Source organism: Lucilia cuprina, chromosome 6 (assembly GCF_022045245.1).
Source record: "Lucilia cuprina isolate Lc7/37 chromosome 6, ASM2204524v1, whole genome shotgun sequence".
Classification (NCBI taxonomy): Eukaryota; Metazoa; Arthropoda; class Insecta; order Diptera; family Calliphoridae; genus Lucilia; species Lucilia cuprina.
In genome coordinates this window covers 1,542,677-1,569,758 of record NC_060954.1, presented here as the reverse complement: position 1 = coordinate 1,569,758, position 27,082 = coordinate 1,542,677, and the positions used below count along the sequence as shown (strand labels likewise).

General features: G+C 26.2%; 1 long non-coding RNA gene across 1 annotated transcript in view; it reads left to right on the top strand.

Moving 5' to 3' along the window:
• Positions 1–26,806, top strand: part of LOC124421038 — a 28,593-nt gene extending 1,787 nt beyond the window's left edge. The window contains exons 2-3 of the long non-coding RNA XR_006941487.1: positions 23,881–23,978; positions 26,575–26,806. This is a non-coding gene — a long non-coding RNA (uncharacterized LOC124421038). The remainder of the gene's footprint in view (positions 1–23,880; positions 23,979–26,574) is intronic.
• The last annotated feature ends 276 nt before the right edge of the window (positions 26,807–27,082 follow it).

Sequence of the window (27,082 nt, the reverse complement as noted above, 5' to 3'; positions counted from 1 at the left end):
AGACTAGACTATAGACTAGACTATAGACTAGACTATAGACTAGACTATAGACTAGACTATAGACTAGACTATAGACTAGACTATAGACTAGACTATAGACTAGGATATTGACTAGGCTATAGACTAGACTATAGACTCGACTATATACTAGACTATAGACTAAAAAACTTATAACATGATTTTACCAACAGCAGTGGCCTTTTATTAATGTTTGTGATTTATTGTTGTTCCTGCTGTAAAAGTTTAAATAATTAATATTCATTAAGTGTAAAATACCAAATTTTTACGCATGTGGTTTATATCCTCTTTCAACTAGTTGACTGGAAAGACAAATATTTTAAACCTAACAGATACAAACATATTTAATATGATGAAAAAGTTACAATATGAATAAAGGAAATGTTAAAGGGAATACAAACCTTGTTATATTGTAGCAAATTCCAATTTATTTATATATTTTCATGTGGTAATATTTAAGTTTTAACCATAACAGATTATAGTAATTTTCTTTAATTTTCAATGTTTTAACTTGTGTGTTATTAAAACTATGCTATATCCTGCAGCTTATATACACACTCACACGTGCACAAATGTGGTTATTTCCGTATCCCTTATTGTCATTATGTTTATTGTGACAATAAACATTTTACAATTTTCTGCCTTCTATAAAAGGTATAAACGAGTTTATTTATCAAAGTGTTAGTATTCTGGTGTCTATCTGTATGAATGTATATGAAGAGAGAGTCTGTCTCTTGGTTATAATGTTGCCAAAACATGCCACAAACAAGAACAACATGACTTTAAAAACCAAATGATATGAAATGAAATGTTGTTTGTATGAGTGCCAACATTTACAATTTTTTCTCTCTCGTTTTCTTTTTTTTTGTTATGATTGTCATTTTATTCCGACTCATGCCAAGGCAAAATATTTATGAAAACGAGAGTAGTTGATAAAGTTTCTAATGATCTTGAGAGTCATTGATAAAATATATATAATTTTTCTTAAAGATAACCAAATTTTATAAGTATTCAGTTAAAACATGTAATTTCTTTTACACTTAAAGAACTTATAGGTTGGCCCTTTTAACTATATAACGTATAATTATAAATGTATTGCTTGCTGGTATGTTTGGTTGTTGACATTGCTGTTGTATTATTGTTGTTGTTACTGCTGCTGTTATTATTGTCATTCTTTATTGTTGAGCTGTGAATGTAGGTATGAAATTGTTCTATATGAATTTTACCTTGACAACACACAAACACACATGTAAACCAACAAAGAGATAAAACAAAAATATTAATATAAATAACATGTAAATATGTATAAAAGGATGTCAGGAAGCACACACATACATTCAAAATTTATCTTTACAATCATATTTTGCATTTTGCTAGAAATGTTTTAACTACAGTGGCTGGCAAAAAGAAACATAACTTTTTGCAAAATTTTAAAACATTCAAAGGCTTATCTACTTATACATATATGTGTGTATATGGAGAATTCGCTGTATTACATATCTGCAAAAGAGGCTGTAATGTTTATGTGCATTTCAATATTTGGCTCTGACAATACACATCAAACATTAAACTCATAACAGACTCATAATTTAAGGTCCAATAAAACAATATTTATTAACTAATATTGCAGATTTTAAATTGGCAAAATTACATACGAAAAAAAGAAGGAAATGAATTCAAAAATGTTACAAGCATGTAAATTCTGAAAAGCAAAATATTAGTATAAAGGGGAAATTATTAAGCAATTTAAAGTAGCATACTTCATAATTTAATGAAGTTTTAATAGGAAAGGTCAATGTGCAAACTTCGCAGATATATTAAATTTATAAATGATTGATTCCTAAGCAATTTGGAAACAATCACTATAGTTATTGTTAATATAAAGAACCGAACATATATGTATAAAGTCCTTGATCATATCTCCGGCAATTACAAACCGATTTTGATGATTTTCACTGATACCGTTATTTTGACTTATGTGGACATCAGAAAATTTACTTTTTATTCTGAATTTACAGTTCTGCCCGTAGTCAAAATTTAAAAGCAAATTTATAATCTTAAATCCCATTTGATTTTCTTTAGCATTTCGAATTATTTTTCTTTTATTTAGCTTAGGGGTCTTCGTTTGTTTAAGAACAACATTTATTTTAACCCGAACCTTTTTAATAATTCATTTTAGACATTAAGATTATTGTATATTTATTAAAAACTTTATAACTTTAATTACAAGTTTATTCTCCTTAAAGAAAAAAATATATATACATATAAAACCTAATTTTTCCAACTCATTTCATTGCTTTTCAAAATAACAGCTTTTAAAGACACTTAATTTATATTTTCAAAACAATATTCTTCTGGTTAAAGCAGTGATCGGCACACCTAGACAAAAAATGCCAAGAGCATTAAGCTGTTTATATAAACAAAAAAAAAATCAAAAATTAAAAGACTTTAACTTTCTAAGGTAAAGTTTGTGTTAAGTTTTATTTTATCTCCTTATGCCTTTCACTGCTTTTATTTATGCTTTTGTATTTTGTTTTATAATTTATTTTCACTTCTACGTATATATTCTTTTTCGTAGATTTTTGCTAAATTAGCTTTTATTGTTTCCAACTTAATGCTCTTTAATTACATTTAGTGATTAATTCTGGGTCATTAATAGGCCATTAACATAGAAATGAACAAAAAAAAAAAAAAGACGAAAAATACAAAAGTTTTCTTTTATTTCTACAAGTTTAAGATTTTGATTTGTAATTTATTTGCAAATTTTGCTAAGATTTATTTTCCCAAAAATTACAATTTAATTTACATTTGGCAATGAAGATTTAAATTGACATTTGACCAATACAGTTTTTTCTTTTTTTCTTACTTTATAGAGAGCAATATTAAGGTTTGCTGAAATGAGAATTTGGTTAATACAAATGAATTGTTAGTAATTAGAGAAACTGACAGGAAATAGGAAATAAAAAGGAGGTATTAAAAAAGGAAATCTAAAAATTCGACATTTTAGTCTGTAGTTTACCAGAATTAACAGTTTTTTCTTTTTCAAAATATGTAGCAAAAAAATTTTTTTACAAATTTGTGTTCATATTAGAAATCAAAATATGTATGTTGCTAATCTAAATTTGTTTGTTCTACGTACAGGATTTGTTTCTTTTGTTATCATCAGACAAAATTTATTTGAGTTTTTACATTGCAGAAATGAAAATTGTCTAGGACATATGTATATAACAATGTTTAATCTTCAGTTAAATCTAAAGCAGCTAACGTCATTTATAGCTAACAGGGAACGAAGTCATGGTACTGTTTACATGTACATGTGTCTGTTAGAAAACCTAAGAAAACAAAACTATAAAATTTAACTTCCAAAATGTACGTGGCTTTCATAATCTTTTAATGGATCAAAAAGTTGCCTTTGCATCAGAGAACGGCACATTGAGAACTAATTTTAGTCCTGTTCTCTTTCTTCTCTATACAAACAAAACTTGTCCTTCAAGGAAGTCTATCCTCACTTCATACATTACAAAGAGACAGCCAGAAAGCTAGTTCAAAGAAGTCAATGTAAGGCAATGAATCTAATAACTTAATTTTGATTCTTAAGTATCTACTTTCTAGATTACTTGGGAGCTGTAAAGTGAAGACTGTCTCAGATTTATATTACAAAAAGGACACTTAAGTCACGACTATCTTCACTCTCGTTTACAAAGAGCACTTTCCTGAATTAATTCAAATTAGTGTGAATCACATATATAGACGTTAGCGGAACTGGCTGTATTTTTGGATCCATAGATTCTTTGTCAAACTGCTGGGATTGTTTACGAAATTTGGTACTTGTCGTCGTTTCCTTTCTGTTATAAATACAAAGCTCTGCTTTATATAAATGCTCATGTCTTCTATGTACAACTACTTTATGTTTATTTACAAGCTGTTAATAGTATTTGTTGTATGTCTACGTTTGTTGAACCAACTACTGCAGGGCATTTAATGCTACCATTAGCTGATTTTAAGACTAGACAAGATTATAGTGCAATATCACAGACTGCATGTCTTAAATGACTGGCGCAAAAGTTATTAATATAATCGGTTTAATTATTTTAAGATTTTTTTTTCAAAGTTTTAAAAAACTGCTTTGAGGTTTAATTAAACAGGTTAAAAAAATATATTAAAAAATCTTAGCACGTAACCCTTTTTTAAATGTTGAAATGTTTAACTTTAAAAAGATTTCGTTAGAATGATTTTTAAAGTTTTACTTTTCATAAAATTTTTGTTTAACTGCTCTACAATTACTATATAAAAAGTGAATTATTTCCTTTCGTTTTTTTAACAACTTATCTTGTGATATGTGTATAATATGCTCAGTAAAATAATTTTTATTTGTATGTGTTTTGCACTATAATTTAAAAGCCACATGTATTTAAAAACCACTTTTGTGCCACCATTACTCGGTTGTTTTTTATTCTTTCTACACGTTTCTGTAGATTCTTATGCAGACCACGCATTATTACCATAAATAAATCAGGAAATAATTAAAAGCAATCTTTTGCAAGCAAAAAAGTTACAGTTTTTTTTGTGTTTTTGTTGAGCACATAAAATACGCACATGGAGGACAACAACTTCCTGTTTTTTTTTTTTTTTAAACCAACAAACTCTTGTACACACATATATTAGAGATGTATAAAGGTAGTTGCTTTAAATGAGTTCTTTTTATAGTTTTTTTCTGAATTAGCAAAAAGGAATTCTAGATGATGAATCAGTTTTTTTCTAACAAACAAATTTATTTAAATCATAATTTCAGAATAAATTATCTGATTTCGGAAATATTTTGAGAAAAAATAATGCCAGAAAAAATATTCTGCAAGTTAAAATTAAATTTTATGACCACTTCCGTCTATAGATTTCGGAAGCCTCCTTAATCTATTAAACTTCATTTGTGTTTGTGTGCTATACATGTGTTAATAACTTTGATTTTTTTTTTTTGATATTTTTCGAAAAAACACACACGTATTCTAAATGACCACAATATGGAGTACTTGCTATTGTATTGTAAATAAAAAACGGGTCATTTATTTATTGTTTTTCAAACAATTCCTTTTTATTTCCGTTTTTACAAAAAAAAAGAAATATCCAACATTTACTTAAGAGGCCAACAGTGATCGTTACTTGTAGCGGAAGAAGTGTGCAGGACATGTACAAGGACAAGGAAGGGACATGTTTACTTGTTGTTCTATAATATTTTTTAACATTATAAAATATAATAATTATAATATTAAAAAACTTCCTCAATAAATTTTTGCATTAAAAACTATTGTGTTACAAATAAGTTTATAAGTGGGAAATAGAGCCGAAGTGCTTATGTTCTTTCAATGTTAAGTATAAAATAGTTGTAGGGTATGTAATGTTCGTCTCTGCTTATCATAATGTTAGGTTTTTTTCTGGTCTTGTGTTTGTATAAATAGTACGTGTTGTTTTATTATTAATTTGATTTTTAGTTGAACAAAACGTTTATTTTTTCCCTCCTACCCTCCGCCTAACACAAATACGTATTAATTATTCAAAAAAAAAAAAAAAATATTTGTTAATTATGATAATTAACGTTAACAAACAGTTGATGTAAAAAAGACATTACTAAAACAAACATAAGTGGCCCAGAAACCTCACACTTACACTATTTGAATGTGTGTTGGTTGTGTGTCCTTAATTAAAACCACATTTTCGATGGGGCTGCTATAAAAACGTGCTTTTAATGATGTGAAAATATTTGCAATGAGGTCTAGTAAATGTTGAAAAGCAAAATCATAATAATATAAATTTAAATTTAATAAATAACATATCTGTGTATGTAGTCTTTTAAAAGTATATTATTTTGTATAATACTAAAACTTTGCATACTTTAAAGGCATATTATTCATATTTTATTTTCTTTAAACTACATTTTATATTTATTTATCTTATACACTTTATCCCTACAATAACAGCAAAATCCCCATTTACAACATACAATTCTGTAAAGTGAAAAAATATACATTGTAACTTTGTATAACAATAATATTTTATAAAAGGATTCAATATTTCAATACATTTACTCTTTTCTTTATTATTGTTATTATAAAGTAATGGTTTGTGATTGTTTTGTTTCTTCGCTCTGGCATACCCTCTCCCTCTAACATTTATACACATAAAAGCAATTCACAATGCCATATGGTTTAATACACCAGATAAAATCTCAAGCATACAAGTTAGATTGTATGTGTACTCTTTACATTTGAATACAAATAATTCTTTCTGAGAGGTTTGAGATTGAGTGTATTTGAAAATAGTGTAGCATATTTAAAGGCTCAAATATGTATACATATATGTGTGTATGTGTATGAGCATACATTTTCGTTAAAACCACATTAATCATGTGCTTGTGTACAATATTGTGACTGTGCTGTTGCATTAAAAGCGCATCACTGCAGTGTTTGTGTACTTTTAAATTGAAAACCATTTTTTAAAACATCAGGGAATAAAAAAAAATAAATCACGAAATGAAAACAATAGCAGACAATAAAGTGGTATATTAAAAATAATACATATAAATGACACTGACAATGAGTTAAATGGAAATGAAAAAGGAACTAAACTAGAACTGAATTAGAACTGAACTAGAACTGAACTAGAACTAAACTAGAACTGAACTAGAACTGAACTAGAACTGAACTAGAACTGAACTAGAACTGAACTAGAACTGAACTAGAACTGAACTAGAACTGAACTAGAACTGAACTAGAACTGAACTAGAACTGAACTAGAACTGAACTAGAACTGAACTAGAACTGAACTAGAACTCAACTAGAACTGAACTAGAACTCAACTAGAACTGAACTAGAACTGAATGAGAAATGGTTGGACACAGTTTTGTTGTTTGGTTCTTTATATTAAATAATCACATAAATGTCAATCAAACAAAGAACAAAAAGAAATTTCTAGTTTAGTCTGAGAATGTATATGACAACTAAATATGTCAATTACAATTAGCAACTACGAATGAATATAAAAAGAACAACGCAAATTTATATTTTTTTTTCTAAAATAGCAAATTTGTTTATTAAACAACATATTTGAATATTTCTTTAGGTTTTAAATAAAATTTGAAAAATTTTTTTAATTTTGATTATTTTTCATAAAGACTTAAAAAAGTATTGTAGTAGAAATACTTAAAAAAACAAATATATGTATCATATATATCATTCCCTGTTTTTTTTTCAAATTAGAGCTTTAATTAAATATCCTGTTGTTTCCCTAAAGATTTCAAAAAACATTATATACTTTTCTGTGGAAATTTTCATTAACATAATTTTAATTACAATTTAAGCTCACAATTATGATTTGAATCCTTGCAACTTAAAGCTGCCACCATCCCCCTTGTTTGTTTCCAGATTGCTTTATTTATGTAAATGATGACTGTGTGTATTTGTGTGCTGTGTATGTGTGTTTTTGTTTGTTTTGTGGGGCGTAAAATTATTAACTTTTTAAAAGATGATTAATTACCAAGAATAATTTATGTTTATGTTTAAATACCCTTATTTGTTTGCCATACAGAATATGATTTTATAATTTTACTAAGAAGTTGGTATTGTTTGTTATCTATTGTTGTCATGCTGTATTTTTGTTGGCAATTTCTCTGCCTTTGGTTTATAATGTTAAAGAATAATTAGGAATGCAAAAATTAAATCAGGCGGTACTTAAAATTAATATTCTATTAAGGGCAAATATGTCTTTGCTTCTTTGAAAAGTATTTAAATTATTTTTAATATATTAATGATTTTCTTTAATAGTGAGTGAGAGTTTAGCAATTAATTACATATTAGTAATTTTGTATACATTTATAGGGGGAGGAGGGCGAGTACAAAAATTTAATAGGCTTACTAAAAATCCCTTTGCAATACTTTTATAATAATTATTTACAAGTTAATAATTATCAAATTTTACAACAATATAAAACAGTTACGTATACGTAATATAATATAAAAATAATTCTCATACGCCGTGTGTTATTTATGTGATTTTTTTCAACAAGTCTTATAAAATTTATCAATTATAATAAAATATAGTCAAAAGACTTTTCCTTTTAAAAATTTCTAAATTCTTTAACATTTTTGTATTAAGCAGAAAATCTAGATCAACAAAATCTAATCTAATTAAAGTTACATATGTATCTATAATCTTATCTCATTCAAGTCTTCTCTTTTAAAACATGGTGTCAAGTTCGTTTTTTTTTAACAAAATTAATTTTTTAATAAATTATATTTTTATGGCACTTTATTATTTTTGACAAATTTGCTATAAATTAAAAAATGTTTATTAAATTTAGGAGTGCAAACAAAACAACAACAAAAGCAAACATCTTTAAATATGATGACATTTGCTAACACTTCTCATAAATAAGAAATACACAGACAATTACTCTATAAGAAATAACACTTAATATGAAAGATACTTTATCAGCTGCAGAGAGTTCTATAGAAGTTGTTCACATTAGCTAATGAATTTAATTTATTTTAAAAGAAGACTTAGTACAACCTTTTGAAGTAAAGAACGTTTTTTTATATAATTTTAAGAACATTTTATTCGTTTCCTTTTGTGTAGTGTAAATCGTTTATTTATACACTTCCTTAGCCATATTATATGTCTGTTTGTATCTGTGTTATGATACATACAGATATACTTGTGTTTGTTTGTCTTTATATTGTTGTTATAATTATGGTGACAATTTGATATAGAATGAATAGAGAGAAAAAAGTACTTAAAATTATAGAAGCCACCAAAACAAATAATAACTATACAGAATATAAACAGCACGTGACTAGATAGACAAAATAACAACAAAAATATTAAATAAATATAAATAAGGACAATTTATAATTAGTAGATAAGTAACCCAAATAACCATAAAATCAATACAAATCTAATTGTACATAAGGGTAAGTGCCCTCCGCTAGGTTAGTGTTTATCGTTCTAGTTTAGTAGATCAAAGACACTGGTTAAGGAGCACACTAAGTCTTAAACATAAACATGTTATTTATCTTGGTTAACTGGGTTGCTTTAATATTGTTTGTGTTGTTTGCAATATTGTTATATTCATGAGTGGCTACGGTGTCTTTGTAATAAGTAACAATATTAAGTTTTCGTTTATTCTCTTGTTTTTTGTTTATTTCTTATTGTTAATTTTCTTATTAAATTTCTTTCCTCATTTACCTTCTAATTGGTTTTGGGTATTTAAATTACCAGAAATAATTATTAGGCAATATCAGAAAATAAACGGTTAGAATATTTAGAGAGGAGAATTTTTAAAATTATGCATATCAAATTAAATGGTATTATTTTACATGAAAAAATCAACTATAAGGAGGGTAATTTTTACAAGTCTTTTGTTTTTCTTTTTTTAGTTTTCGAAGGATATTTTTAGGAAATTATCCTATAAAATAATTATTTAGTAAGCCCCTGGAGTTCACTTTCTTTAGGGTTTATCACATTTTTACCACTTTTTGAACAGCGGAAGGGCAGACTTTTTTGTTAAAGTTGTTCTAGTTTTTCAATTTAACAGATTTTCAACTCAAAACTTGAGCCTGCGGATCTTTATAAAATAAATTTTTTAATTTTTCTAAAAGACAAAACATCTCTTTAACTTATGTTAAATTTATGAAATATACTTTTACCGAATTATAAACTATGACAATTGTATGTCTCTATGACAATTGTAAAAAACTTTCTTTTTACGAGCTATTATTTTATTTTAATAAAAATTTCTTAATTCCTGTTTTATAAGTATTTAAAGGAAAAGCACATCTTCTTGTATGTGTGTTTAACAAGATCACTTACACATTTGCAGTTTTTAATTCACACATTTTTTTCTTGTCCTTTCTCTCCCTCTATCTTTGTCAATGGTGAATAACTGTTAAAGACTTTTGACTTCATCCAGATTATGGTCTATTTATTATGCTTTCAGTTTTAATTAAAAGTATTAAAATATTTTCTATATAACAAAAAGAAAAAATTTTTTATGAAAATGTGGGTTTTCATTTCAATGCAGGTTTGTGCAATTCGTATGTACACATACATTAACTGACTTATTCATAACAAGTTACTAAAGGTTTATAGAAGAAATGTTTTATGAAACATTGCTTTATAAACATTTGATAATTTGTTTTGTATAATACCTTTAATTTTTTAAATAACTCTACTCATTAAAGGGGAAAAACAACACAAACAAGAAAAAATTATATCATACCAACGTTTATTTAGTTTTAAAGTGTAATAAGTCAAATTTTATGATTTTACTTTATACTAAGAAAAACTATACATTGAAGCATTTTACAAAAATGTATTTTACTTAAAGTTGGTTTATTATATTAGGTTTTTTATTAAGTTAGTACACTGTTCCTTTCTGTACTTGAAATTGTAAAAAAAAACTACTTTAATGTTAATACTGCTCGTACATACATAAATCACATGCTGTCTTAAGTGGCCTACGTTTGTGTCATTGCAACACTTTTAATCTCTTAAATTTAATCCTTGAAAGGTTTTCATTTCATATATGTTCACTCGTTCGTTAACTGAGCTGGGCTGTCTGGACAAGAATGAGATTGGTGAGCTGCTTTTTTCTTGCGGAATTTTTGTGTTTTGTATTCATTTTTGTTTGTAATGTAAATCGTAGACAATATTGTGTAAAAGAATCCTTATTTATAATTATGTGTTTTTGTATGTGTTTATTTTTTTTTAATAAAAATTAACTATGTTTAATGTGTAAAGAGTAGGGAGACTCCAAAAGAAAATTAATTATGTAATTTTAAAAAAAAAATAATTTTTTAAAGAATTGATGCTGATAAATCAAAGCAGCTTAATTTTACTTAAAACATATAATTAACTAATTTGTATTTTATGTTCTTATCAAAAGCTACTGCCTTAATGTACAGTTATGTTCATAAGAGAAGTGGACATCAAGAATTGCCAAAAAACTTACAATAAATAGTATTTAATGATATTTTCTTTTCGTTTATCTAAAATCAAAATAAACACATCAACATTGATTGCAACACAACAACATTGTTTCCACATTTTTGTTTTCCACTGTTAAGCTCATTGTCTCGTGGTTTATACATATTTATAAATCAACCTTTCATCCCCTCCCTATATATGATTGCATGTTAGCTATTTTTACCATAAAAGTATGTAATAGTATATCTCTTTCAAGAGTCCAGACAAATTAATTTTCATTTAGTGAGCTTAATGTATGTTTTTATCAGTTATACAGCATTTTTTCCCTAGATTTTCTTTTCACAATTTTCATTTATTTGTACGTATTTTCATTTCTATTTTAGTCTTTTATATCAAATACTATGAGGGTTAAATGTATCTTTTTCTTGCCATATATATAGGGGCAGACAAAAAAGGATACTTAAGCTTGGCGTATGTATATTTGTAATAAATATTTTTACAAAAGGCACGTGTTGCTTGTTTATTTTTAATATTAAAAGCAGAAAAATATGTGAATAATAAACATACTTGCAATCTTTTTTAAAATGTCTGCTAAACTAAAAAAAAGTATTTGAAATATTCATAAAACATTTTTTTCTTTATGATATTTTCTAGGAAAAAGAGAAAAATCTTACTGAACGTATTTACTTGAACTATTAGAAGGGAGTTTGTGACGACCTGTTTTATAAAAATTGCTCCCATTTAGAAAAAAAAAATAATGTTTTAATAAAAAAATATTTTTAGTTTTGGTTTTCCTACGATCTTCCCATTACAATCAATAATTGTACCCAGGCAAGGCTACTGACTGAACTATAGAATAGACATTAGATTAATATATAGACTAGTCTTTTGGCTATACTAAAGACTAGCCTATGGGCTAAATTATAGACCGGACTATGTACTAACTATAAATATACTAAACTTTATAGTAGATTGGACTGGACCTTAGACCACATTTAGGACTAGAATATTTTTTAGACTTTATGCTATAGACTTCACTAAATATTAAATCATAAACTAGACTGTAGGTTGTAGCATAGGAAGCGTATGAGTTATATTAATACACAAGACATTACAACTTTATTTATAACATGTACATACATCCTAACTCCTATCACTACTATAGATTTGAGTAGATTTCAAAACAGATATAGTAGATTAGTCTAAGAATTAGTTTTGTCTAGTCCAAGATTACAGACCATTTGTAGAATAAACTTTAGAATTGACCTATAGACTTCACAAAACACTATACTATGCCTGTACTATAGACGAAACAAAAAATAGCTAATAGCATAGGGTGCGTATGAGTAACATTTATATTCAATAAATACTCTATCACTTATATTATAAATGGCAAATATTTTTTTCTTACTCCCTTAATTTACACCCTCTAAACATTACTTACAGCTAAGTGTCAAAGGTCATTGTTCTGTTTTATAAAATTCAATATTTTTCTTTTCTTTTACTTTCTATACACTTTCTTTTCTGCTTAATTTTGTGTAACAATTTCAGGACTTTATAAGTTTTTAATAAAAAAAAATCGTTCAATATTAAAATCCTCCTCCAAAAACAAAAAAAAAACTTTTATAACTTTTCAATAGCATTATTTAAAAGTTTCTTATTTTTACAATTCTTTTCTAAAAACTTTTTTTGACAAAAGCTATTTTAAACAAAAAAACATTTTCAAAAACAAAATTTGCATGATGTCTTTTTATAACTTTTTTTATTTTTATTATATATTTCAAATAAATGGATTTATTTGGATAAAAGTACCTACATGTAGAAGTACTCAAGTATATATGTTGGTTGTAAGAAGTATTGATGGCAGCATGTGTTGTATTGTATTGATCAAGTTTTTTCCACTCCATTGAATTGTATTGAAATGTTGTTATAAAGAAATTTTTCTATACATAAAACTCCAAACACTCAGGCATACTTAGACATTTTCTAAAAAGAGTACAAAACATATTTTCAATTTAAAAAAAAACTAAAAGTGTTTGTGTCAATTATGTTCACACCATTTAAAAGCTGAAGGGAAAGAAGGGAGTTTTTTACAAGAAAAATACCTAACAAAATTTTACAAAAGTTTTCATAAACATTACAAAAGGCTTTTCGGTTTTAGCATAATTGTTAGGGGAAATAATTTCTTAAAATTTTATGTTGATAACAATTTTTGCAGCAACATTTAATAATTTTATATCATTTGTGTTTATTCAAGTGTGTTATTTAAATTTTTTGTGAAAATTTGTTTTACGGTATTTTTACTAGTAATCTACATGTGTGCCGCTGCAGAGTTTGAAAGTCATACAAATTTTTATGAATAGAAGACTCAGCATGACAATTTATATGTTACAATTTAATATGACAATACAAAAATCATATACATACTTACACACATACCTAGTTGTACTGATACTGTTCTAATACTTAAATGTTTCAAACATACTTTAGGAAAGCTTAAAATTTACATTACACTAATGATTAGACTGTATTTTAGACTTTAGACTAGGATATAGACTAGACAATAGACTAGAATATAGACTAGACAATATACTAGAATATAGACTATAGACAAGACTATAGACTAGACTACACACTAGACTATAGACTGGACTACACACTAGACTATAGACTGGACTATAAACTAGACTATAGACTAGACTATAAACTAGACTATAGACTAGACTATAGAGTAGACTATAGAGTAGACTATAGAGTAGACTATAGACTAGACTATAGACTAGACTATAGACTAGACTATAGACTAGACTATAGACTAGACTATAGACTAGACTATAGACTAGACTATAGACTAGACTATAGACTAGACTATAGACTAGACTATAGACTAGACTATAGACTAGACTATAGACTAGACTATAGACTAGTCTATAGACTAGACTATAGACTAGTCTATAGTCTAGTCTATAGTTAAGACTATAGTCTAGTCTATAGTCTAGTCTATAGTTAAGACTATAGTCTAGTCTATAGTTTAGACTATAGTCTAGTCTATAGTTTAGACTATAGACTAGAATATAGACTGGACTATAGACTTTTTTGTAGACTAAACTATAAACTAGATTCAATGCTACACACTTAACCATGGATTTGATTTTATATTAAGGAGTAGTCAAGGCATGAAACTAGACTATAATCAATACTATTTAATACATACACAGTAATGGAAACATTTATTGTTTGTGCTAAATTTACACATACACAAACCCATCCAAACTGTCATATTGGAAAATTTGAATGTAAATTTAAACTTTTAATAACAAAATCCTATAAAATTTTTGACAATGACTGACGTATAAAAATTTTATTACCAACAGCAAGAACTATTCAAAAATGTGTTCTTTTATCTAAAGTCAACTAATATGTTCAATGTTTAATTTCAGAAAATAACTAAGAGAATAAGTGTGTAGAATTAAATGTCAAAAAGAAACAAAAAATCTTAAGTAGGCAATTCATGTTACAAAATGTTGTCATTGTGACAATTTCATAATAGATTGAAAAAAATAGTATTTTATATAAAAATATCTTTTCTATAAGTAACTTTACATGTATCATTTATTATATATTATTTGTTTTAAATACATACACATAGAATTAGTTGACTGTCTTAACTTTATGAATGCAAAATTCGAACAAATTAGCTTATGTATTTGTTGTTGTCTTTAAATAATGAATGAAGTATTTGTATGCTTTTCATATAAAGAGATTTAGGTTGTCATTCTTTAGTTTTGCATCTTTATATGACAATTCTAATTAAAATTTTGTAAAATGTTTCAGAAGGTTGATGTTAGAGATTTTAATTTAATGGCTTTGTAATAATCAGTTAAATTGTTTATTTAAACACATTGAAAATTCCTTGTTCAATTTATTAATATTCAAAATATATGGTGCGTATGATTAACATGATTAACATATGGTATAAATTAAATATTAAGTATACATTTAGGTGTTCTTTTAAAATATTATGTAAACATTTTACAATAAAAAATAATAAAGTTTAAAAGATATTTTTGTTCATTATCCGATTTTTTGTAATTTTTTTTTCATGAAGCTTAGAGCTAACTAAATCTTTTATACAAATAACTCAAATAATATCACAATATAAAATTTTATTTTGCATTTTAACTTTCTTTTACCCTCAATGTTTAAAGTTTGTCTTTCAATATAGTTTTTTTAACAAATTTATTGCATTGTCCAAGGTTACAACTATATGCAATAAATTTGGAATTTCATTTATCGTTTTCTATCAAGATAGAATACAAACGTGGCATAGAAGAACAATTCAATTAAAAACTCATGTCGATTGTCAGTATCTAGAGTCATTGTAGAAAAATGTCAAGTTTATCCAATTGATGATGATTGTATTTAGTTGTATTGATACAGCTGAGTTGACACAGTGTCAATTTAATGGAAATAATTAAAAACTAGAAACTAGAGTAATTAAGACAAGTAAAATTGGACAAACAAGTTTACAATTTTTGCTTAAATAATCTTTTAACAAACTAAAAGATAAAGGCATTTATTTTATATATAACTTAATATTTATCAAAACTTGTTTCAAATTCTGCTGATGGCAAGAAAAGGAAATAATATTTTCTTATTTCCACAAAATGACATCATTAGTAAATGTTTGTTTAAATTATTTTTTTTCCTCGTTTTTATGTTTATTTGTATGTATTTGGTTAAGCAAACAATTTTGACAAATAAAAATTTTACCCTTTTTTACTAAAGGGTTTCCTTAAAAAAAACTACCATAATAAAGACCTAAAGTATGCTATAAAATATGTATTTTTATTATTATACTTACTCATACTCTTATGTACTAATAGTGAGTGCGTTTGTGTGTGTGTGTGTGAGTTAAAGTAAGCACTTATGTCAAATGACAACTTCATGTTTTAACAGAAAATTGAAGAAAAATCTTAAACTACTTGGGTGGCTGGGTGTCATTAGAGCCTCTTAAAAACTCGCCGAACTAGAAAACTCTTAGCACATATTTTCTGCTATTTCTAAGTTTATTTTTTCTATTTTTTTCTTGCTGCTTGTTAGTCTACACTCTACACATCTACTTAGTGTCATCATTTACTCCTTCATGTTCATTTCAAGTATTTCAAGCAAATACACACATACATACATTTTACAAGTGGATGTGTTTTTTTAGTTTTATTTTTTCTTTATTTTTATTATTTTCTATAAAACCAACAACATGTAAAGTTTATTTGGTAAAAATAAAAATTTAAAAAAAAAAATTTCGATACGAATGTAAGTTTTAGAGAAACTCAAAAAAATTCATACTAAATCAATACGAAAGAAGGTATTTTTAAACATAGCTCGAAACATAAACTCCAGTTACATCTTCTTAGAGAATTTTGTAGTAAATCCAATAGACAATAAATATGTTTTTTTAACGCCCCAAATTTATTTTTCAAATTATGTTTTCAAATATTTTTGTTACACTGTAATTGCTTATAAAAAACTACTAACATATAGACGCTCGTGAATGTCTTTTATTATTACTTTGTCCTTTTTTTTTGCAACTCATACTAAATACACCAAAAGAAAAAAAAGAGCCCAAAAATATATATTTTTTTTTACAATTTGTTTAAAATGATGAACCAAAAAATAAAAAAAAGTTTTTTATACACACATTTTGGTTTCTTTTCATCTTTCAAATGTGTCTCTTCATACACATAATATACAAAAATATATTTTTTATATTGTCATTTTTTCTGGGTAATGAACTGTTAAAACCAGGAGATGAAAAAATGAAACATATCATCACTAACACACAACAGCATAAGCAAAACCTATTTTAGGCGGCATTGTGTTTTTGGGTTTATATAATGAAAGTGTTGTAAATATTTAAACGTACCAACAGAAAAATAGCTTAACTCACTATTAGAAGGCTTTCTATAGAAGGCCTTACTTCAGTTCCTTACAGTAAAATAAGGCCTTAGCAAGGTTTTTATTTTAACGTGTTTCCTTTACTCGTACTATGGTGTCATAACATATACAAACATTCACTTTAAACTATATTGATGCGTAAATACCTTTCTGAAGAATTTGTAAGAGCAGTAAGATCTTCCGTAAAGATTTAGCGTTTATGACAAATTTGTTTGTCATGATGACACACATATCAACAAATATTATATTCAAAATTAGGCAAAATATTTTTAAAATTTTTGAGAAGTTCAACATCAGGTTTATTATTACACAACATGATTTTTTTCCATTTTGCTACAAATAATCTGTATAATATTTTCATATTATATTAAAGTCCTCTAAACGTTACATTATGTGTTTTGGACATGAGTAGGGTTTAAAACTATGGCATGACAAATGTAAATAACAAAACTAAAAAAAATAACATTCGCAGTAGCAGCACTAGTAACTAGTAAATATGAGTACATTTCAACTATTTATTTATATCTAAAAAAAATGTTTTCATTTCGTCAGGGATAAGAGGACCCTGAAAAAACAATCATAGAAAATAAACAAAAAGCAAACCCACCAATCATTGGTAAAAGTAAATATATATTTCGAACAGCAATACAAATAAATTTTGTTTTATTTACACAAAAACGCAAAAATACAGCTGTGATTTCTCCTAATATAAAAAAAGAATCAAAGAAAAAAAATTCTGAAATAATATGTGAAAAAAAGCTCCTTATTAAAGCAAATAACTATTTTTAATGGAAAGACAATATACGCAAAAGAAAAACTTAAATTCCAATTTATTTTACACTTGTGTTAACGAACGTAATGTCGTGAGAAAAAAAAATGTAATCCTTCATCATTGTCAACTGTGGATTGTTAAGCGGACAACAGAAATAAAAAACGCTGTAGAAAAGAACATACAAAAATTTATTAAAATGTCTTTTATTTTAAACCACAAATTTTTAATCATTAATAAAAAAAATATTGAAATCGAAAAAGAAGAAATAAAGGAGATATTCTCTTACAGTTTATCGAATACAAATAGATGTAAATAACCCAGCAAAAACTTATTTCAGTTCTAATTCACTTATAGTTCCGTTCTTGTTTAGTTCTAGTTCAGTTCTAGTTCAGTTTTGGTTCAGTTCTAGTTCAGTTCTAGTTCAGTTCTATTTCAGTTCTAGTTCAGTTCTAGTTCAGTTCTAGTTCAGTTCTAGTTCAGTTCTAGTTCAGTTCTAGTTCAGTTCTAGTTCAGTTCTAGTTCAGTTCTAGTTCAGTTCTAGTTCAGTTCTAGTTCAGTTCTAGTTCAGTTCTAGTTCAGTTCTAGTTCAGTTCTAGTTCAGTTCTAGTTCAGTTCTAGTTCAGTTCTATTGCAGTTCTAGTTCAGTACTAGTTCAGTTCTAGTTCAGTTCTAGTTTAGTTCTAGTTCAGTTCTAGTTCTAGTTCAGTTCTAGTTCAGTTCTTGTTCAGTTCTAGTTCAGTTCTAGTTTAGTTCTAGTTCAGTTCTAGTTCAGTTCTAGTTCAGTTCTAGTTTAGTTCTAGTTCAGTTCTAGATCAGTTCTAGTTCAGTTCTAGTTCAGTTCAAATGATGTTCTAGGTCAGAAATCATAGAAATATAAATAAAAACAATTTATCGAAAATATTTAAAAAAAGTGAAAACTTTAATAATATTTTTTATTTTTCACAAATGCTTAATATATTTTAGTAAAAAAAGTAAAATGTTTTCTGGGTTAGTTACAGCAAACATATTAATGTGGATTTTAAAACAAAAACGCCTGAATATTATATAAAGATAACTTACAGTATTATGTTTGTTTGTTGTCCTTGTGTCTGTAATGCAATTGTGACAGTATGTGAAATATTCGGGCATATATCTATGTATGTACATGTGCATATAAAATACATTAAAAATTAATGTAAACACTTTTACGACTCATTAAAATAAAACCTTTGACAATTCAGAAAACATACAAAAAACCAGAGATAAGTCTGTTGTTTTTTTTCACAAATACCACAATATTGCAAATATTTTACTTGCTGTTGTTGCTGATGCTGCTGTTATTGCATACATGCTGTTCCCAGTATTTTACTGTACATGATGGATGTGACATGTCAAGAAATTATTTTCAAGAAGTCAGACATTTTAACGAGTTCATGGCATTTAATTAATAAAAAGAATTATTAATATGAAAATTCATGCAAAAAAAAAAACAACAACAAAAAAGATAAAAGTCAAAAGTTGCATAAAAATGCATGTCATGACTATACAAGTGAACAACATGCATTAAGGATTTATTAAAACTTAATGTAATGGTTTAATAGTAAAAGAAAAATTAAATGTCATTGATAATACATGTATTTGCAAAAAGTATTAAAAGTTTTTTTGTGTTAAAAAATACTTAAATTTAAATCTTAACCACACAAAGTCTTAAAAAAATTCGGTTTAAATATCCAAATATCTGTTTCAATTCTTTTTATTTTAAGTTGTTTTTAATAAATTGAATTAAAATGAAAGTCTTCAATTAACGACCATTTTAATTACATACAAAATAAATACACAAAACAACAGAAAATACGAAATAGGAAACAAAAAAAAAAAGAAGAAATCACCCCAAAATAAAAAGAAGGAAATAATCAACACATTCCTTATTGGGTGTCTGCTTTTCTGGTACAATATAAACAAATTACAAAATCTTATCCTGATGAGGAATAAGTGGCAACAAAATAAATTCCAAACCAACCAACTTACTCTCTTGTACACTGTTATACTTACACACAGATACAAATGAAATGAACAATATGTCCTCTCACGTATTTGACAAAGAAATTCAATTAGTAAGATCCAAAAAATTTTCTTTACTTTAAGCTACTGTTGTTCGAAAGTATAACTAGATGAAAATTTGCGACTACAACTTTTACAAAGAAAAAAAAAATAAACAAATAAGGGCATCTAAATAGAAAAAAGAAAAAGTACTAAAGATACCAAAAACAACTGAAAGATAACAAAGTATTTATAGTAGATTTTTGGGAAAAAGGACTTAAAAACCATTTTAAAAAATTTAATAAGTTTTACATACATTTAAGTTTTACTTTAATGTTTTCACATTTATTTTCCAAAAATTTTCATAAATTCTCTTTAGTTCTTAAAGTAAAAAGTTTTGTTTAAAAGTTCCATTTTATTTCAAATTATGTTTATCCTTAATTTAGTACTTAGGCCCTTTTTACCAATATCATCAAAAAACAAACAGTACCCACCAATGAATGTATATTAAAGTTAACACAAAAAGACTCTAAACAAAAAATTAAATTAGTAACAGTCATGGCTGGAAAAGAAGCATAACTCTGTGGCTGCAAAGACAAGACTTATTTTCTTTGTTTTTTATTTTTTTGCAGACAGCCTTAACCTCACTTCTTCTTGATAATGTTCTATATAAATATAGTTCTAAAACTGGATTATTTTAGCCAAAAGATGTAGTGCTTAGGGCATGTACCACACACCAGTGTTTCAAGTAAAAAAGTTAAGGTTATTTGAGGATTTGTGGCAAACAAAATACAGTGAAAAAGTAGCGCGTGACTAGAATAAATATTAACAAATATTTAAACAAATACATACATACTAAACAACAGGAAGTGGGAGGTGGACAAGAACAACAAAGTAAAATAAAAGTTTGCAAAACCTTTAGGAACTTTTATATTCTAAAACTTTTATAATATTTGCTTAGTTAGATTTAGTTTAAAGAAAAACTACTAAAATTCTTAATTTTTAGAAAAGAAATTAGTAAATGTATTGAAATAAATAAATAGGTGTTTAACAACTAAACTAAAAACTGAAAATAAGGCTAATTCAAACAGATTCTTAACAAAACTTTTTAGTTAAATTTTTAGAAGTTGTTGTTTCTCTTTTATCCAAACAGAAAGCAGTAGAAATTATTTTGTTGTAATAAAAACCGTAGTTTTTAGTTTTTTTTTAAATAAATACAAGCAGCACTAAGCAAATTTTCTAAACAAGTTCAATGTCGTTGTTGTGGCAAATTTTTTCTCAACATTAAATTAAATTGTATTTTGTAACACGTTGGCGTATGAGTGATATTATGTTTAAAATCAAGTTATATATGAATCAGCATAAGTATATAAAATTGTTTAAAAATGAATACTTTAATAGCAACAAAAGATAATTCATTGTCCTAGGAGCAAAAACTGCCAGACAAAAAGTCAGGCAATTTGTTTAAAGCCAGTATATCATATTTTGTTTACTTAAAACCAAGGAAAAAGTTAAAATTTTATAGTAGACCATAACGAATCTTAATAGCTTCGAATTTTAATTCAAAATGAGGTAAAACTTACTTCAGAAAAGATCAAAACTGCTTGAAGTAAAATTGAACCTGGTCAGTTAGTTAGTGAGTAGGTTAGTGTTCTAGTCGGAGGTGCCCGATAGAGGCCTGGGTGTATTTCCTCGGATTTGATTTGTATACATCCTCCTTTCAAACTAACTAACTAACTACTTGAAGTATGTTATTTAGTTAGTTGGTTAGTTAGTTCTTTAGTTAGTTAGTTAGTTAGTTAGTTAGTTAGTTAGTTAGCTCATTATTAACTTCGAACTTGGTTCAATTTTTATTCTGAGTTTGTGTAGAGTAGTTTACCAGAGTTGCAAATGAAACCATATACCGATAATCAAATAATGAATTGTAGGGCATAAAAACTTTATAACCATACCATGTTCTTAGTTAAACATTTTTTGTCAGCAACAACACCAAACAACATATGCTAAAATTTCCAAAACAAAAAACAAAATAAAACAAAACAAAATTAACAAAAGTCCAAAAAAGAAACAGGCCATGTTAAACAACAACCGGGACAAAAAAGGGGTTCTCAAACAAAAAGAAAGACATGCAACTAAAAACAGTGCGACATATGCAAGTAAAAATGTTTTTTGATAGTGCGAGTTAAGAATGTACATTAGGATGGCACCTTTTTATTACAGCTAAACTGTGTTCATGATTGCAAATAAGCTAAATAAAAAGTTTAATAAAATTGAGTTTGAAGCACTCTAATATTTATTATATATATATTTTTTTAAAATGTTGACTTGCTATGAGAACAAAAACCATCTGTGTGTGTGGCTAAATCATGATGATGACGATCAGCATCACGATTTAGCTTTAAACATAAGGCCATAGTATATAATGATGACGTTGCATTCACTGGTCATCAGCAGACCAACTGACTGTAGGCAAAAAACAAATAAAAAAACGGTCGCCGGAATTGAAAAATAACAACTCATAGCCACCAATAGAGTTTATGGTCGTATATGTATATTTTTTCAGAAACCAGGTCGTAACATTGAATATGTATGTATGAATGCTGAGTGCTTTTTTGTATCCTGTTGTATTTTGCAATTTTGTTAAATTTTGTTTTTTTTTTTTTTTTGGAAACTTTTTAACATGGATAGAAACATATTGGACATGATTTTTGTTTATAGATGGTCTCTTAAAAAAAATATATAATTTTTTAAATAAAAAATTTAGTTTAAAAAATATTGTTTTTTTATGAAAACAATTTGCTTTTAAAACATTTAACTGTTATAAACGTTAGTCATATAAGATTCTTACTTTGCACAGCTACTTTATTTTATTTTATAGAAAGTCGAATTTAAATGCTATTTGTTTTTGTTGTAAAATATTAAGTCATCTGTTCTAAACAATTCTGAAATTGTTTAAAAACAAACAAACAAAACTTTGCATTATTGAAAACAAGACATTTTTTGAAATGTTCAAAATTGGTGTATTAATTTTTTTAAATATGAAGCAATTCGTTGTTTTTTTTCTAGAATTAACTTTGTATAAAAATGGAATTTTGTTTTTGTTTCTTTACGAAATGAACTTATGGGGAGAGAGGAAAAAGTTGAAACACAAATTGACAGTAAATGTTGCACAATGACGGGATACAGCAACATATGTACGTAGCATCCGGTTGTGACAAGAGAGTCATAACTCCAATACTGTTATTACGACTTAAATGACATAATGTTTTTTTAGAATAACATCTTGTTATCTTTTTTGTAATTAATATTAAGAGGAATTTTTTTATACAACATACAAAGTTTAAAATTACATATGCCTGTATATCTACTTATAACATTCTTGTCACAAATGAGCCATATGTAAGTACATATATTTTAGTATAAAAAAAGAACTAAACAAGTTTTATTTAGTTTATTTTTGTCTGCTTATTGTCTGCTATTACTGGTTGTGGCAACAAACAAAACATTAAAGCCAACACACAGGATGAAAATACACAGCACATCACGTGTTGGTAGCAGCAACAACGACAACAGAAATCAACAATCAACAACATAAAGTTTGCAAGAATCGTGTTTTATTATTAAATTACTACCGAAAGTGACGAATAAATCAAATTAATTTCTCTAGGGAACGTAAACCAAGCAAATTATTCCCCTCACCGTCGAAAAGGAAAGAAAAAAAAAATAGACTGATATTAATTCAAGCCAAATTTACAATAATAAGGACAAAGAAAAATATAAGGAAATTTAAGTTTTACTAAAATAACTTTAATATGATATTTTTCTATTTGAGTGATATATTCTGGCAATATTTTTATGTATCAGATATGTTATCAGAGATAAAGATTTTGTTTTTTTTTGGGTTTTGTTTTCTTTTTCTTTTTTTCCAAAGACATCATTAATTTCTGTTATTGTTGACTGTTTGTTATTCAATTTATAATGTTTTGTTGTTTTGTTTTCCAACTATGTTTGTGTCCTTTTGTTACAAATTTTAGTAGTTTTCCTATTATAAATCACTTTGTTTTATTTTTATCATTTATATTTTGTTTTCAACTTGTTCTCAAAGTAGTTTTTTTTTGTATTTTTTATCTTTTTTTTAGAAACCAAAATCACCCAATATTAATCTTTGGAATTTTATCAAACATTGTTCTTGAAAGCTAGTAAAGGTCTAAAGAAAAGGAAAATATTTCACAAAAAGGTAAGAATCAAAAATGTTTTTCACAACTATCATTTATTGTTTTCAACTATAAATCTTTAAACAATGTCAATGAAATGAAGACAAAAAAATGAACTTAAATCAATTAGACTGTGTTGCAGATATATATTAAATTGTTAACAAATCAACTGCATACCTTATTGGTCAATGTGTAACTCTTACTTCAAACTATTTTCGAATTTTAAACATACTCCAAACTAACTTCGAAATAACTAATAACTTGAGCGAAAACAAAATACCAAGGAGCTAAAGTCCTTTTAGAAATAATTTTTCATTGTTGCACTGTGTTAATTATCAGCTTATGTTACTTTTTTATATGTTTAAGAAATCTCTTTAATGTTTGTATATTTTTATATTCAATTAAATCATTAATTTGTTTTAATTAAAAAAACATGCTTACACATGTATTCAGTCATATATACAAAACAAATGTTACGTGTATAGCTTCAAAAAAGTAGAGTTTAAAATAAAAGCAAAAAAAAAAACTAAATTTAAAAAAATGTTAAAATTGAAACATGTCCAATAGCATTGGACTAATGATAGCTACAACTTGTATCGCTCTTAGTTTATTTAAAAATTCAATGAAACTACCAAAAACTTAAGTTTTGTATAGTTGTTAAAATTTTGTCATTTTCTATAATTTTCCTCTCATCTGTTTGTAAATATAGTGTTGTCCCTGTAAATTCTGTTGTTTTTCCGCTCAATTTAATGAAATAATTTATTGTCTGTTCAGTCGTGTTTGCATATACATACATATTTTTTTGTTCTTGTTAAATAACACCATTTGCCTTTTAAAATACAGACAAAGCCATTATACAGATATGCTTTTGTTGTAACGTTTTTCTCTCTATAATTAAAAATAACAATATTTCAGATTTTTTGGACTATAAAGCAACATTTTCAACACCTACTAATGGAAAATGTGTTAAAAGTATGTTTTTTTTATTTAAGTAAAATTGAAAATGTATGGTTTTAATAACAATGAAGACGTATGAGTGATTTTTATTATAAAATATCAATCATATGCCAGGGCATTACCTTATGAAATATTATTAAAATTAATCAGATATAAGTTGGTATTTTTAATAGTCTGTTGTAGAGTTTTTATAATATTAAAATGAGTTAAAATTTATGGAATATTAGCGAATTTTTTAAAGCTTTTTCAATATCTAAGGGTTCAAAATAAATCAAATTTATAAAACTTGTTTTTATATGCTAATATACAAATTTATCGTACAAGGAAAACTGTCCTCGTTTTTAATATATGTCAATAATGCACCTCATTGCGTATGATTTATATTTTATACTTAAAAACACTCATACGATCTAGTATATATAGACTAAGTAGATTTTTATTTTCATTTAAAAAGAGGTAAATATTTAAAATCTAAGATGTGCATAATCTCTAAATTATTATTAAATAAAAGTTTTATTTAATACATAATAAATTTACATAGAATTTATAAACCACAAATTTTATTTTATATTCAGACATATAAATGCTTGTTTTTTTCCAATTCTAAGAATGAATACTTTAAAGTATTGAAGTAGTATTTAGGAATTTCTCTTTTATTTATCGTTTGTCTATAATAAACCTCTTAGAAAATGAGCCATGTCTGTCTCCGCAAAAGCATTTAAATATCAATGTAATTTATAACGTCACGACACTTTCAATAAATGTTCGAACGTTTATATTCAAACATTTACCAACGGCAGACAGTAGCAAGTATGAGTAGCAACAACATCAACAGTATTTAAGTACATATTATCTGTGATTTTTTTTTTTTTGTTAAAACGTTTTGTTGAAAACGCATACCAAATTGTACTTATTTTACATTTCAATTGCTGCAATTGCTTCCATATCTACCACCCGTCTTACAATACAAAATAAACATTGTCTTGATCGATATTTTATTGTAGCGGAGGCTTAAAATTCTGTCTGTATTTGTAGTACTAAAGTTGAATATAGTATTAATGTACATTTACCCAAAACCCTTAATATATAATTATGTAAATTAATCACATCAAAAGAAACAGTAGCAAAAGAAAAAAAATACAAAGTATGTAGTTAAATGTTTCCAATTTAATATCGATATAGCAAATACTTTTACATTACAATATTTTAATAATTTTGTAGATTTAAAATTGTTAAATTATTCAATGAAAATGTTCCACTCTATTATTTCCACTAAAATATTACTCACACTCAAAATTTAAACACAATTTCTGCAAACCTAAATTGCAAACAAATATAGCATAAATATGTTAAATTTCTTTATTTTTACATCGCTAACGTAAAATTTTTACTTTTACATTAAATTATATTAAAAATTTAGAAAAACAATTTACATACTTTTTCTACTTCTCTTCAGTACAAAAACAAAAATGTAGTTGCGAAAAACCACATATAGAACATTTACCCACATTTTAATGCAGATGTATATCTTGATACAGCCTTCACAAAATGATTATGGTTAAAGAAAAGTCTAATTTAATGGTTCTATAATTATAATACTAATATGCTATAATGACAAATCCACTAACATTTTCATCAATTGTTTTTTTCTATTTATTTTAGACAATATAAAAAACTCCCGGGTTTACACAGCATTTTACTCTATCTTATCTGATGACAACACCCTCACAAAGAGTTCTAAGGCTAGACAAACATGTGTGATTACTGCTCATACAACAATTAAAAAGTTTTTATTTGTATTCTTAATATTTAATATTTAAAATCTTTAAACTAAATTGTTATTAATTTTATTTAACAACCCACTAATGTTTCTAATATTAAAGTTATATCTAAACTAAAATTGTTTTATTGAACTTCTAGTATATATAGTCCAAGTAAGTAAAATTATTCTAAAAACTCTCGTTACAAGATGGCTAAGATCCATACGCTTCTAATGAATACCAACATCATTGACATCCGTTAACTCTGCTAGAAGATATGATCGTATAAAGTCAATAGTTTTCCTCCCAAAAAGCTGAAATGTAGAGAAAGAAAGCAAAAACTTAACACACAGCACTTCTGGACAGCTGAATTGATTGTAATGATTTTGGTGTCTATGCAAAGCTAGTGA